The sequence below is a fragment of the Cetorhinus maximus genome, unplaced genomic scaffold, assembly GCF_964194155.1.
Source record: "Cetorhinus maximus unplaced genomic scaffold, sCetMax3.hap1.1 HAP1_SCAFFOLD_1032, whole genome shotgun sequence".
NCBI lineage: Eukaryota > Metazoa > Chordata > Chondrichthyes > Lamniformes > Cetorhinidae > Cetorhinus > Cetorhinus maximus.
In genome coordinates this window covers 96,843-112,268 of record NW_027596974.1, presented here as the reverse complement: position 1 = coordinate 112,268, position 15,426 = coordinate 96,843, and the positions used below count along the sequence as shown (strand labels likewise).

At 52.2% G+C, this 15,426-nt stretch overlaps 1 non-coding gene and 1 pseudogene across 1 annotated transcript; both read left to right on the top strand.

Moving 5' to 3' along the window:
- The first annotated feature begins 2,152 nt into the window (after nt 1–2,152).
- Nucleotides 2,153–2,335, top strand: LOC144675596 (U2 spliceosomal RNA). Its single transcript, XR_013575105.1, has one exon. It is a non-coding gene; the product is annotated as a U2 spliceosomal RNA (small nuclear RNA).
- A 12,565-nt stretch (nt 2,336–14,900) lies between these two features.
- On the top strand, nt 14,901–15,052 carry LOC144675593 (U1 spliceosomal RNA; annotated as a pseudogene).
- The last annotated feature ends 374 nt before the right edge of the window (nt 15,053–15,426 follow it).

The window sequence follows — 15,426 nt, the reverse complement described above, 5'->3', positions numbered from 1 at the left end:
ATTGTAACCTCAACCCCACATTCCTGCCTACCAGCGATAACCTTCCAACCCCGCCTTGTTAATCTATCCAGCTCTGTCTTGAAAATATTCAAAGACTCTGTTTCCACCACCTTTCGAGGAAGAGAGTTCCAAGGACTCTCTACACTCTGGGAGAAACGCTGCTGACTTTGCCTTCCCTGTAGATGTGGAAGGACTTTAGCTGCATACCTGGTCAGCTGGCAAGCTCCACAGACCGATCGGCGCAGGCTTGGAGGGCCGAAGGGCCTGTTCCTGTGCTGTACTTTTTTTTCTTCTTTGTTCTTTGACTGCTCAAGCTGAAAGCAAAGACAAAAATACAGCAGGCCTCGATCGAAGAACTCCTCTGCGCTGTGAGCTAGTTGCTCACACGGAAACTCAGCTACAAAGACTCATGGATTGTCTCTCATGCCTGTCACGTGTTCTCCCTTGTGACTGAGTGTTTCTCGAAATTTTCCATTACCTGCCAGTTACACGACACATCTAGCGCAACCGTAGACAGCGACCTTTCTCCATTACGCCTTTGCCCCAAACTTTAGTGCGTCCCTCAGCACGTAGTCCTGGACCTTGGAATGTGCCAACTCTTTGCAATGGAAGACCAACAAGTTTCGGACAGCCAAAGAGTGTCTTTCACCGAGTGGATCCTCCGGCGGTAGTTGATGTTTGTCTCGGCGTGTGTCCCTGGGAACAGCCCCTGGAGCACAGAGTCCATACCTGTGTCACGGAACTGCTCGGGATGCACCTCGACAAGAACCACGGCCACTCTCTTCAGAGTTCTGGTGATGAGGCATTCTGCCAAATGACCCTGACGGTCTGTTCGGCGAACCGTCCGCCGGAATCCACCATCTCCTTTTCCCGCAGGGCCTCTAGGGTGATACGTGCTAACCACTGCCTGATGGACTTGCGGACAAAGGTGTTTCTCTGCATAAGTTTTTCCACACGGGGCAGGTGATACGGCACTTGGAGCGTTCCGCGGCAGGGTGGCCAGACCCATCCTTCGCAACACCAGGGACAGGTAGAACCTCAGCACGTAGTGACGCTTGGTGTTTGGGTCTACACACAGCTTGATACTGCCATACACAAAGGTGGCCATCAGGATGAGGGTGATGTTGGGCATGTTTTTTCCCCCTTCATCCAGAGTTTTTTTACATCATGTCCCTGCAAACAGGATCAACTTTTGACCTCCAGATAAAGCGGAAGATGGCTGGCGTGATCGCCACAGCGCAGGAGTGAGGAATGGGCCAGACCCGCGCCACGTACAGCAACACCTGTCCCTGGTGGAAAAATTTATGCAGAAAAACACCTTTGACCACAAGTCCATCAGGCAGTGGTCAGCACGTAACGTCCTAGAGGCCCTGAGGGAAAAGGAGAGGGTGGACCCTGTGGGATGGTTCCCCGAGCAGACTGTCAAAGTCATTTGGCAGAATGCCTCATCGCCAGAACTTTCCAACAAGCACCAAGACGTAGCTTGGCTGGTGGTGAGAAAGGCCCTCCCCGTCAGATCCTTCCTACACGCCAGGAGTCTCACCCCCTCTGCACGATGCCCTCGAGGTGGCTGTGGTGGGGAAGAGACCGTTGTTCACCTCCTTGTGGATTGTGCCTTTGCAAAGAAAGTCTGGAGAGAGATGCAGTGGTTGCTGTCGAGGTTCATCCCGAGCAGTTCTGTGACACAGGACTCTGTGCTCTACGGGCTGTTCCCAGGGACACACACCGAGACAAACATCGACTGCAGCTGGAGGATCATCAACTCGGTGAAAGAGGCGCTTTGGTCTGCCCGAAACTTGTTGGTCTTCCAGCACAAAGAGTTGTCCCCGACCGATTGTTGCGGACTGGCACAATCCAAAGTCCAGGACTAGGTGCTGAGGGACGCACTAAAGCTTGGGGCAGCTGCCGCAAAGGCGCAATGGGGAAGGGTCGCTGTCTAAGACCTTTCTACCACAGCGCACCGAGAGACTGGGAACTGTTTAGAGCCCCTCGGGCTGTACAGATCAAAATGAAAGGCTGTAAATGATTGTAATATTGTTTGTACTGATGCACCTGGTGATACATTTTGTAAAAGTTTAACCTGGATTGTACCCTTGTAATGTTGTTTTTGAAATGGTTTTGAATGTGATTGAAGATTTTTTATGAATAAAGTATATTTTTACAATAAAAAAAAAAAAAAAAATCTGTTCTTATCAGTTTAATATCTGATACATCCCTTATCTGGGGACCATATATTAAATTGATTTTTGGAGCAGGGAGATGGAATAGGGGCTTGCTCCGTCCACTCCACGCATCGACCCGGTATTGCAGTATCTCTGGGAATGGTGCACCACCCCTTTCCAGGGGATTTTCAATGCTAAAAATAGTTTTCTTACAAACATCTGCTTTCTTTACTTTTCAACATGCACATCTTTCAAAACACAACTTTCTTTCTTTCTCATCGCTTCTCGGCCTTTTGGCTAACATCAAGTGTAGTGTTGCAGGGGCGACACCATGGTCCTGCCAAGGCAAGGTCGGGATGGAAGGGCGATAACCAATCGCAATCCGAATTCATACCGTGGGTTACCTATCACCGTCCGAGTCACGGTGAACCACAGCGACGAAGGAGGATCACCTATGGATCGGGGCTTCTTCACCAGGAGGATCCTGTTGAAGGCGTGCGGCTTCCAAGCTACGGAGATCTTCACCCTGCACGACTCCCGCAAAGGTGGTTATTTTGACGTGACGTTCAAGCGAGTGGCAGACTGCGTCCGGCTCCTGAGGGTGTTCGAGGAGAAGAGAGACCTGCCGGAGATGAAGATCCTGACGGCGGAGCCGCACTTTTCTCTGCCGTTGCAACGGGAACGTGAGGTGATGGTGCATGTGTACAACCCCTTCGTCCCTGTCGCCGACGTGGTCACCTTCCTCACCAGGTACTTCGATAAGGTGGGGAGCGGCACCGAGATTCGAGACGACTTGGGGATCTGGACAGGCAAACGCCTGTTTAAGGTCACGCTAAAGTCCGATGGTAAGGGAGCCATTTTCCACACTCCCTCCATTTTCGCTATCGGGGGAAACCGGGGCTACCTGGTCTACGCTGGGCAACCCAAGCATTGTCGCTCATGCGGCAAGGCTGGTCATGTGGCGGCCAAGTGCAGCGCCTCCCTCTGCAAGATCTGCAAACAGGAAGGGCACCAGACAAAAGACTGCAAACAGGCCAAGTGCTGCAACCTGTGTGGCGAGGCAAGTCACCTCTACAGGACCTGCCCCAAACGCTGCCGTACTTACGCACAGGCAGCCAAAGCCGACCAGGGGGAAGCAGAAGAAATGTTCCGTGTCACTCCAACCACCAAGGCCCCCAGGGAGCTCAATGGAACAAAGGAGGACACAGAGAGAGACAAGGTGGAGAAAGAGATTGAGGCAACAGAGAGCCAACCAACAGCACTACCCCCTGAACCTCCCAGTCCTCAGGACAGCGAATCAATGGAGGAGGAGGCAGCAGTGGAAAAGCAGCAGGGGGAGTGGCGGACGGTGAAGAACAAGAAAAGTAAGAGGGAGCGAAGAAGAAGCAAAGGCGTTTCCCAGAGAAGCGGCAAGAGGCGTCTCCCATCCGACACGGATGACAAGGGCAGCAGCTCTTCGGATGATGAAGTGCCAGAGCGGCACCGACAGAAGAGGCGGCAAAGCTCCAGGGCGTTGGAGGACGAGACACCCGAGCTCCAGAAAATTGGAGACAACAAGGAGACCAGCGCACCCCAACTTTGCCTGCAACCTGAGGAGGCCAGTGCACCACAGCCCCTGGAATCTGGGAGCAGTGAGGCAATCATCATCGCACCCCAGCTCCAGGAAGCCGGGAACAGCAACACCCCAGAGGGGGTGAGTTTTGGAGAAGCTTCTCCAGCAAAGGTCATCTCAAAACCCGCTCTCTACGTGAACCTCCAGATGCCACTGGAGCAGAACACGGCCAAGGAGATCTACCTCAGCCCATCCAAAGTGAAGGAATTTGAGCTCACTACGGGTATGAAGGAGCAGACTAAAGGTCTGGGACTCTCAGAGACAGTGGGTTTGGTAGGAGAATAAATGCTTTAAAATGGGTTTAAAGATTGTATCCATAAATGTGCGTAGCATTAAATCTGCTACGTGATGTGTTGCGACCTTGGACTACCTAGCCAAGGTCAAAGCTGACCTGTTGTTTCTGCAGGAGTGTGCGATACCGCACCTCAGCTCCTACAGGCAATGGTCACGATGGTGGTCCCACGGGCCATCGATCTGGTCGGGTGGAAACGACTCTCGTTCCTCCGGCCTGGGTATTCTGCTGCGGGGAGGCAACTTCACCGTCTCCGAGGTCAAGGAGGTGGTGGGCGGGCGACTCCTGGTAGCAGACGTAATGTACAAGAACGCTCCACTCCGGTTAATTAACGTGTACGGCCCGGCACAAGGGGCTGAGCGGCTGGAGGTTTTTCAGCAGCTCCCACTGCTGCTGGCGACCTCCAGGCCGGTCATTCTGGGCGGGGACTTCAACTGCATCATCGATGCGGCTGGACGATCCGGCAGGGCCGGAAGCAGATTGGACGCTACGTCCAGATCCCTGATGGAAACAGTTAAGGATGCCAAGCTGCACGACGTCTTCAGCAACCCTGCAGACGGAGCGCAGCGTAGATACACCTGGTCGCGGCCAGACGGGTCCATTCGTTCCAGGATAGACTTCCTGTTTGTGTCCCGTGCATTCACAGTCAGATCCACCGAGGTCAAGCCGGTGTTCTTCTCTGACCACTGCCTCCTACTGGCGGACTGCCACTTGGAGGAAGACCTGAGGGTGGGCAGGGGGGCATGGAAGCTAAATGTGCAACTGCTGACCCCAGAGAACATTGAGGAGCTCAAGAGGGATTACAAAGGTTGGAGAACCGTGAAACCCCTCTTTGAGTCCCTGACACACTGGTGGGAAGTGATCAAGGGAAGCATCAAGAGGTTTTTCATCCGCAAAGGCACCCAGAAAGCTAGAAAGGAACAGAGGGAAATGTCCCGACTCCAGGAAAAGATGCAGAATCTGCTCCGGCTGCAGTCGATGGGGGTCGATGTCAAGGAGGAGCTCCAAGAGGTGAAGGGCCAGCAAGCCTCGCACTTTGCCTCGGAGGCCTCCAAGATCATCTTCCGTTCCAGAGTCCGCTCCGTGGAGCAGGATGAGACGTGCTCACGTTTCTTCTTCCAAAAGGTACACAGAGAGCGCTCTGTGATCAGCAGCCTGAAGGAAGAAGACGGCTCAGTAAAGTCATCACGGTCCGACATTCTGAGGATCAGCAAATCCTTTTATGCCGGACTGTATGACGTGAAGCCCACGGACAGCACGGCCTCCCAGTCCTTCCTGTCCTCTATCACGGAGGTCTTAGACCACAGTACGCGGGAGTGCATAGACAAACCGCTAACTCCTGACGAACTGACTAAGGCCCTCGAGTCCTTCCAGAAGAGTAAAACCCCCGGAAGCGACGGCCTGCCGGCGGAGTTGTATTCGGCTCTGTGGGACTTGATCGGCCCAGACCTGCTAGAAGTGTACGAGAGTATGCTCCTGGCCGGCAGCATGTCAGAATCCATGAGGAAAGGCATCATCACCCTCATCTACAAGCACAAGGGGGAAAGGGAGGAAATTAGAAATTGGCGACCCATTTCACTGTTGAATGTGGACTATAAGATTCTGTCCAAGGTCATCGCCAACCGGGTCAAATCCGCTCTGGAATTGGTGATTCACCCTGACCAGACCTGCTCTGTGCCAGGCAGGAAGATCTCTGACAGCCTGGCGCTGCTCAGGGATACGATTGCCTATGTACAGGACAGGGGTGTGGATACCTGCCTCATCAGCTTGGATCAGGAGAAGGCCTTTGACAGAATATCGCACACCTACATGGGGGATGTGCTCTCCAAAATGGGCTTTGGGGAGGGAATTCGAAATTGGATCCAACTGCTCTACACTAACATCAGTAGCGCAGTCTCAATCAACGGGTGGGAAACAGATAGCTTTCCAATTAAATCTGGAGTCAGGCAGGGCTGTCCTCTCTCGCCTGTTCTTTGCTGAGTCCATCAGGAAGGATCCGGGCATTAGAGGAGTTACGATCCCAGGCAGTGGAGGCACTCAGATCAAAGCCTCCCTGTACATGGACGATGTCGCCGTCTTCTGTTCTGATCCGCTGTCGGTGTGCAGACTGATCCACATCTGCGACCAGTTCGAACTGGACTCGGGAGCCAAGGTAAATCGTGGGAAGAGCGAGGCCCTGTTCTTTGGGAACTGGGCTGACCGATCCTTTGTCCCCTTCACCGTCAGTGCTGACGGCCTGAAGGTGCTGGGGATATGGTTCAGAGGGACCGGGGTATGCGTTAGAAACTGGAAGGATCCAGTGTCTATGGTGAAAAGGAAACTGGGAATCTGGGAGCGACGCTTCCTCTCCGTTGCGGGTAAGAACCTGGTCATCAGGTGTGAGGCACTCTCGCTGTTGCTGTACATGGCGCAGGTCTGGCCCATTCCAGACTGCTGCGCGATGGCGATCACCCGAGCCATCTTCCCCTTTATCTGGAGGTCGAAAATGGATCGTGTCCGCAGGGACGCGCTGTATAAGCCTCTAGATAAAGGGAGAATAAACGTGCCCAACATCGCCCTCATACTGATGGCCACCTTTGTGTGCGGCTGCATCAAGCGGTGCGTAGACCCTCAGTACGCAAACACCAAGTGTCACTACGTGCTGAGGTTCTACCTGTCCCCGGTGTTGCGAAGGATGGGTCTGGCCACGCTGCCGCGGAACGCTCCAAGTAGTTGGACCGTGCCGTACCACCTGTCCCTGGTGGAAAAATTTATGCAGAAAAACACCTTTGACCACAAGTCCATCAGGCAGTGGTCAGCACGTAACGTCCTAGAGGCCCTGAGGGATAAGGAGAGGGTGGACCCTGTGGGATGGTTCCCCGAGCAGACTGTCAAAGTCATTTGGCAGAATGCCTCATCGCCAGAACTTTCCAACAAGCACCAAGACGTAGCTTGGCTGGTGGTGAGAAAGGCCCTCCCCGTCAGATCCTTCCTACACGCCAGGAAGCTCACCCCCTCTGCACGTTGCCCTCGAGGTGGCTGTGGTGGGGAAGAGACCGTTGTCTACCTCCTTGTGGATTGTGCCTTTGCAAAGAAAGTCTGGAGAGAGATGCAGTGGTTTCTGTCGAGGTTCATCCCGAGCAGTTCTGTGACACAGGACTCTGTGCTCTACGGGCTGTTCCCAGGGACACACACCGAGACAAACATCAACTGCAGCTGGAGGATCATCAACTCGGTGAAAGACGCTCTTTGGTCTGCCCGAAACTTGTTGGTCTTCCAGCACAAAGAGTTGTCCCCGACCGAGTGTTGCGGACTGGCACATTCCAAGGCCGAGGACTACGTGCTGAGGGACGCACTAAAGCTTGGGGCAGCTGCCGCAAAGGCGCAATGGGGAAGGGTCGCTGTCTAAGACCCTTCTGCCACAGTGTACCGAGGGACTGGGAACTGTTTAGAGCCCCTCGGGCTGTACAGCTCACAATAAATGTACGCCCTTTGTTTTGATCATTTCCGATTTCATGATCTATCTCTAAATCACAAAATCTTGATACTGCTTTGTGATGTCACAGAATTTTTTACAGTGTGGAAGGAGGCCATTCGGCCTATCAAGTCTGCACTGGGTCTCTGAAAGAGCCTTCCACCTAGTCCTACTCCCCTGCCTCATCCCCGTAACCTTGCACATTCTGTCTTTTCAGGTAACGATCCAATTCCCTTCTGAATACCTCGATCGAATCTGCCTCCAGCACCCTCTCAGGAATTTTGTTCCAGACTCCAACCACCCTCTGGGTGAATTAATCTTTCCTCACATCACATTTACTCCTTTTGCCAATTATTTTGAATCTGTGCCCTCTAGTCCTTGATGTTCACTTGAGTGGAAACAGTTTCTCACGATTTACCTTGTCCATATCTCTCAGGATCTTGAATACCTCCACCAACTCTCCTCACAGCCTTCTTTTCTCCAAGGAAAACAGTCCCATCCTCTCCAATCTATCCTCATAGCTACAGTTCTTCATCCCGGGAATCATTCTTGTGAATCTCCTCTGTACCCTCTCCAATGTCTTCACATCCTTCCTCAAGTATGGCGCCCAGAACTGGACGCAGTATTCCAGATGAGGCCTAATTAGTGTCTTATACGAGTTCAACATGACCTCCTTACTCTTGTACTCAATGCCCCTATTAATAAAGCCTAAGATACTATCTGCTTTATTAACTGCTCTCAACACGTCCTGCCATCTTCAATGGCCTATGTACGTCTGAGTTCCCTCTGTTTGTGCACCTCTTTTAGAGGCTCTTCCTTTATTTTATGCTGTCTCACCATATTCTTCCTGCCAAAATGGATCACCTCACACTTCTGTACATTGAACTTCATCTGCCACTTGTCTGCTCAATCCACCAACACGTTGAAAGAACCGAGGAATACTCTGGTACAAAAGTTCAACACTCGGAGTCCAGATGCAATATTCAAGTGGTTCCTTTATTACGCATGCGGGGAGCAAACACTGGGCAATCCAGGCACTTCTCCACCGAGGTTCAAATGAGCACAGTTTATATATCTTTTATTATCAGTAACTTAATGGTATTAATTAGACAAAGGCCACAGCACAATGACCCCCTGGTTGACTGAGACCTGATCCCTTTGTTGGACGTACATTATTCACGCGTGTCCGATACTAACTGGGAGCCGGGGTTCCCTTGTATCCTGAGCGGGTGTGATGGTTTCCTCTGTGGGTAATTTCTAATATACAACCCTCCGTTCGGTTGTACCCACATTTGTCCAGCACCACCCCCGTTCCAACTGGTTGGGAGCAAATTGTGAGGCTACCTTTCCTCCTGCACCCACTCAGTGATACCCCGTGTATGCCCTCATTCTTGCGTATGGCATGCATATCTATGGGGTAGTACCGGAGGGAGTCATTGTCTCGGATTAACCCAATGTTCTCCACTTGGTACTGAGGGTGTGGGCCCGTGTCTGCTGTGACTGAGGGGATTGCCCATACCTATCACGTTCATTTGGTTTGAGGTGCACTTCTGAATCACCGCATACACCCTGGTCACTCCTTTCAATGTACATGCGTCGATGACGCCTGGGTTCTTGGCCATCCCCCACTACCGGGCACTGTTGATCCAGCCCAGTACCTCCCCCCTTTGGATCTGGCCCAGATTGTGTCTTAATTGCCCGATCATCCACCGGCCGTAAGCTGGCTTTTTTGGGTGCTGCCCTCTTGTCGTTCCTCCCTTTCTGTTAATTGGCTGGTGGCTTTAGCATGGGTCTCTATAACGTGTACGCTTTCCAATACAGATGCCACACTCTTGCCCCCTACGGCCGCTGCCGTTTCACCACCCCTCGCTACTCTCATGAGCAAGCTGCCTCATGATCCCTTTAAGATTCGTGACCTCGGAGTTGATTCCTTGAAAGTCGAGAGAGTTTACCAGGGAAGTCCCTGTGTTCACCCCTGTCAGTACATTGTTAACTAACTCTCTCTCCTGGCGGTGGAAAGCAGGATGTCCCCTGAATCTAGTGGCACCCGTGGCGTCGGCCGGCTGATTAATCACAGCCTTACTCAGTAATTTGTACAGTTTTCGTAGGGGCGCTTGGTTACTGCAATACTCAGGCAGTTGCATACCTGCCAGGTTCACAATTACCTGTACAATTTCATGTTTAACATTATCATACAAGAGTTCACCGTCCATATACAGTACCAGTTCATTCTGTGGCCCAAGGGTCATGTCTGGGCAAGATAGTCTCTTGTCGTGTCCTGTGATAGCGGGGTGGTGTCGGTCCGGGGGTCCGCCGTTGCAGTCAACTCTCCGTGTTTGGCCCTCAAGATCCAATGCCAGGTATCTGTCATTCCCAAGTCCTCCTCCCCGGGACAGTGACCCCAGTTGTTGTTGTCCTGGGGTGTGAAGGTAAATTGTGAAAAATCTCTCACACACTGTATCTGGACCTGTGCCCCCTTCGCACATGTCCAGGGTCCGTCCGAACCATCGCTGATCTGGAAGCATAGTGGGCCCTCATTTTTCCATCGGAGTTCCGTTCCCGAATGCGAGCTCTGCCCGAGGCTCTCACCATCGCTCATTCCAATGGATAGTTGCGTAAGCCCGGTGCCACACTTGAAGAGCATTGACCTTTCCGTTGTGACATTCACACCTCCTTTCACGCAATATCCGTCGCTGACATTCTTGTAGTATAAGCCCATACCGGCCACTGCTTCACGGTTTACATTCTGTATGCCGGTGGCTGCGATAGCCAGGGCCCTGGTAATGATCATGGACACCCAGCTTTTTTCCATCTTGGCGTGGAGGTTACCCGGTTATTGTTATTTCTGTAATGAAGCACACTGCTGGTGATCACCAGGGTTTAGGTTGGATATAAGAGGCAGCTTTCTCCTTTACGTCCCTCCTTGTGCACAGCCCACGGTGACCCTGCCCGTAGTTGAGGATTCCCCCTTTTGTCTTTCAGATGGCCAGTCCTCCAGATCGGGAATGAATCCTAAACCACTTGGCCTACACAGTACGGACTGCTCGTTGCCCGTTTTCCCCCCGCTGCCTGGTAATTTAGTCTCTCTTACTTACATCATACCTTTTCAGTTGCGACCAGTGTTTCCACCTAGCTTTTCCCTTCATACCGACGCAGGCACGTGAATAATTCCGTACGGTCCAGTCCATTTTGGGGCAAAAACTGGTTGGCTAGGGGTGATATGAACAAACACCATGTCTCCGACCTCAGCCGGTGGTGACGGGAGTCCCCCTTTTGTCCTCTCTTCTAAATCCCTGATAGCCTGTTGGTCCTTCACTTCCTGTTGTAATTCCTTTAGCTGTCCATCCAATTGCTTAATATCGTTTTTAATTTTATCTCTGATGGGTCCCATATCCTCACTTCCGGTGGCTCTGCCCTCTGGCAAGCGCATAGCCCTCCCGGTCAGCAACTCATAAGGGGTTAAACCAGTTGTCCTGTTGGGGGTAGCCCTCAGTCGCATCAATATGCAGGGGAGCACATCCACCCATCCCCCACCAGTTGTTGTGTTTGCCATTGCAATAGCATTTTTTAACGTGCGGTTCATACATTCTTCCATTCCTGAGCTTTGTGGACGGTCAGGTACGTGAAATTTCTGTTTTACTCCGAGCAGCTCACACGTCCTTTTCATAATACTGTCCGTAAAATGCGCTCCTTGATCCGAATCTATCTGTAAAGGGATTCCCCATCTTGGTACTACTTCAAAAGCGAGGATCTTTGTGGCCGTGGTGGCGCTGCAGTCCCTGGTGGGGAAAGCTCTAGTGAACCTCCAGTGCACCTACACCCCCATAGTTACAATATGCCTCAAACTTCCAATTGCCATATTCATGGGCACTCTCGCCCTTTTCTTGTTTTACTCCAGTCACTGTATTCCAATTAACTGGGGCTTGCCCTAAGACTTGTGCCATTTCTGCTCTAAAGGCTCGGAAATCAGCTTGCTGCTGTCCCTGGTCTGCAGCGATATCATTACACCAGGTTCCGTCCTGATACGCTTGCTGCAGCCGTCCCCAAAACGCCTCAGGTAGTTTTATCCGGACTAACCCGCGAACGTCCCTGTTATGGAGATCGTGGCATTGCCGTATTTCCCTCAATTTTTGCCAAAACGACTCATTTCCATGTCTAGGTTTTAGTTGGGGTAATTTGTTTCCAATAGCTTCATGGTTGCGCTAGGTGACAGGGACACATACGTGGTTCTCAGTTGCGCCGGGAAGCCCCCGTTATAGCTCTCTGTCCGTGTATTGGCGCCTGGGCCGGCTGCCCATTTTGTGCCGGTACGGCCGCTTGAGCGCAGCGTAGATACACCTGGTCGCGGCCAGACGGGTCCATCCGTTTCAGGATAGACTTCCTGTTTGTGTCCCGCGCGTTCGCAGTCAGATCCACCGACGTCAAGCCGGTGTTCTCTGACCACTGCCTCCTACTGGTTGACTGTCACTTGGAGGAAGACCAGAGGGTGGGCAGGGGGGCATGGAAGCTAAACGTGCAACTGCTGACCCCAGAGCACAGCGAGGAGCTCAAGAGGTCTTACAAAGGCTGGAGAACCGTGAAACCCCTCTTTGAGTCCCTGACACAGTTGTGGGAAGCGATCAAGGGAAACATCAAGACGTTTTTCATCCTCAAAGGCACCCAGAAAGCTAGAAAGGAACAGAGTGAAAGGTCCCGACTCCAGAAAAACCTGCAGAATCTGCTCCTGCTGCAGTCGATGGGGGTCGATGTCAAGGAGGAGCTCCAAGAGGTGAAGGGCCAGCAAGCCTCGCTCTTTGCCTCGGAGGCCTCCAAGATCATCTTCCGTTCCAGAGTCCGCTCCGTGGAGCAGGATGAGACGTGCTCGCATTTCTTCTTCCAAAAGATACACACAGAGAGCTCTGTGATCAGCAGCCTGAAGGAAGAAGACGGCTCACTAAAGTCATCGCAGTCCGACATTTTGAGGATCAGCAAATCCTTTTATGCCCGATTGTATGACGTGAAGCCCACAGACAGCACGGCCTCCCAGTCCTTCCTGTCCTCCATCACGGAGGTCTTAGACGACAGTACATGGGAGAGCCTGGACAAACCGCTAACTCCTGACGAACAGACTAAGGCCCTTGAGTCCTTCGAGAAGAGTAAAACTCCCGGAAGCGACGGCTTGCCAGCGGAGTTGTATTCGGCTCTGTGGGACTGGATGGGCCCGGACCTGCTAGAAGTGTACGAGAGTATGCTCCTGGCCGGCAGCATGTCAGAATCCATGAGGAAAGGCATCATCACCCTCATCTACAAGCACAAGGGGGGAAGGGAGGAAATTAGAAATTGGCGACCCATTTCGCTGTTGAATGTGGACTATAAGATTCTGTCCAAGGTCATCGCCAACCGGGTCAAATCCGCTCTGGAATTGGTGATCCACCATGACCAGACCTGCACTGTGCCGGGCAGGAAGATCTCGGACAGCCTCGCGCTGCTCAGGGATACGATTGCCTATGTACAGGACAGGTGTGTGGATACCTGCCTCATCAGCTTGGATCAGGAGAAGGCCTTTGACAGAATATCGCACACCTACATGGTGGATGTGCTCTCCAAATTGGGGTTTGGGGAGGGAATTCGAAATTGGTTCCAACTGCTCTACACTAACATCAGTAGCGCAGTCTCGATCAATGGGTGGGAAACAGATAGCTTTCCGATTAAATCTGGAGTCAGGCAGGGCTGTCTTCTCTCGCCTGTTCTTTTCGTGTGTTGCATAGAACCCTTTGCCGAGTCCATCAGGAAGGATCCGGGCATAAGAGGAGTGACGATCCCAGGCAGTGGAGGCACTCAGTTCAAAGCCTCCCTGCACATGGATGATGTCGCCGTCTTCTGCTCGGATCCGCTGTCGGTGCGCAGACTGATCCACATCCGCGACCAGTTCGAACTGGCCTCGGGAGCCAAGGTAAATCGTGGGAAGAGCGAGGCCATGTTCTTTGGGAAGTGGGCTGACCGATCCTTTGTCCCCTTCACTGTCAGGGCTGACGGCCTGAAGGTGCTGGGGATATGGTTCGGAGGGACCGGGGCATGCGTTAGAAACTGGAAGGAGCGAGTGTCTATGGTGAAAAGGAAACTGGGCATGTGGGAGCGACGCTCCCTCTCCATTGCGGGTAAGAACCTGGTCATCAGGTGTGAGGCACTCTCGCTGTTGCTGTACGTGGCGCAGGTCTGGCCCATTCCACACTCCTGCGTGGTGGTGATCACACGAGCCATCTTCCGCTTTATCTGGAGGTCAAAAATGGATCGTGTCCGCAGAGACGCGATGTACAAGCCTCTAGATAAAGGGGGAAAAACCGTGCCCAACATCGCCCTCATACTGATGGCCACCTTTGTGTGTGGCTGCGTCAAGCGGTGCATAGACTCTCAGTACGCAAACACCAAGTGTCACTACGTGCTGAGGTTCTACCTGTCCCCGGTGTTGCGAAGGATGGGTCTGGCCACGCTGCCGCGGAACGCTCCAAGTAGTTGGACCGTGCCCTACCACCTGTCCCTCGTGGAAAAATTTATGCAGAAAAACACCTTTGACCACAAGTCCATCAGGCAGTGGTCAGCACGTAACGTCCTAGAGGCCCTGAGGGAAAAGGAGAGGGTGGACCCTGTGGGATGGTTCCCCGAGCAGACTGTCAAAGTCATTTGGCAGAATGCCTCATCGCCAGAACTTTCCAACAAGCACCAAGACGTAGCTTGGCTGGTGGTGAGAAAGGCCCTCCCCGTCAGATCCTTCCTACACGTCAGGAGTCTCACCCCCTCTGCACGTTGCCCTCGAGGTGGCTGTGGTGGGGAAGAGACCGTTGTTCACCTCCTTGTGGATTGTGCCTTTGCAAAGAAAGTCTGGAGAGAGATGCAGTGGTTGCTGTTGAGGTTCATCCCGAGCAGTTCTGTGACACGGGACTCTGTGCTCTACGGGCTGTTCCCAGGGACACACACCGAGACAAACATCAACTGCAGCTGGAGGATCATCAACTCGGTGAAAGAGGCGCTTTGGTCTGCCCGAAACTTGTTGGTCTTCCAGCACAAAGAGTTGTCCCCGACCGATTGTTGCGGACTGGCACAATCCAAAGTCCAGGACTACGTGTTGTGGGATGCACTAAATCTTGGAGCAGCTGCCGCAAAGGCGCAATGGGGAAGGGTCGCTGTCTAAGACCTTTCTACCACAGCGCACCGAGGGACTGGGAACTGTTTAAATCCCCTCGGGCTGTACAGCTCAAAATGAAAGGCTGTAAATGATTGTAATATTGTTTGTACTGATGCACCTGGTGATACATTTTGTAAAAGTTTAACCTGGATTGTACCCTTGTAATGTTGTTTTTGAAATGGTTTGGAATGTGATTGAAGATTTTTTATGAATAAAGTATATTTTTGCAAAAAAAAGAAAAAAAAGGTTCTCCCAGGACGAGGCTAGCCCATTGCACTTCGGGTGTGCTAACGCCTGCGATGTCCCCAAATGCGGGATACTCGACTGCAAAATTTGTGGTAGTGGGGGACTGCGTTCGCGCTCTCCCCTGATTCACAATTCAAAAAATAGATTTCATCATATCTTTCATTTTCTCTTCTATTTCCTGTCAGCAACCTTTTCTGAAAAAAGAAATATATAACCCCCAATGTGTGCTCTTCAAAATCTATACTGGACTGGTTATTTAGTTTTTTCTTTCCTCCTCGCAAATATTATCCAACCCCCATTCTTTTCCTCCCTGTCATTATCAGCCGGCAATTATTCCATCTCTGCATCATTTTCGCCAGACCGTTTGTTTCGTGGCCGCCAAATTACTCGCGCCATTTTTAACCCCGTGTTTGCCCACTCAAAAATCTCTCTCAAACAACCCCCATCTAACACCCAACCCACCATCACAACAGTCCCCGCACTCCCAGCACCGCCCCA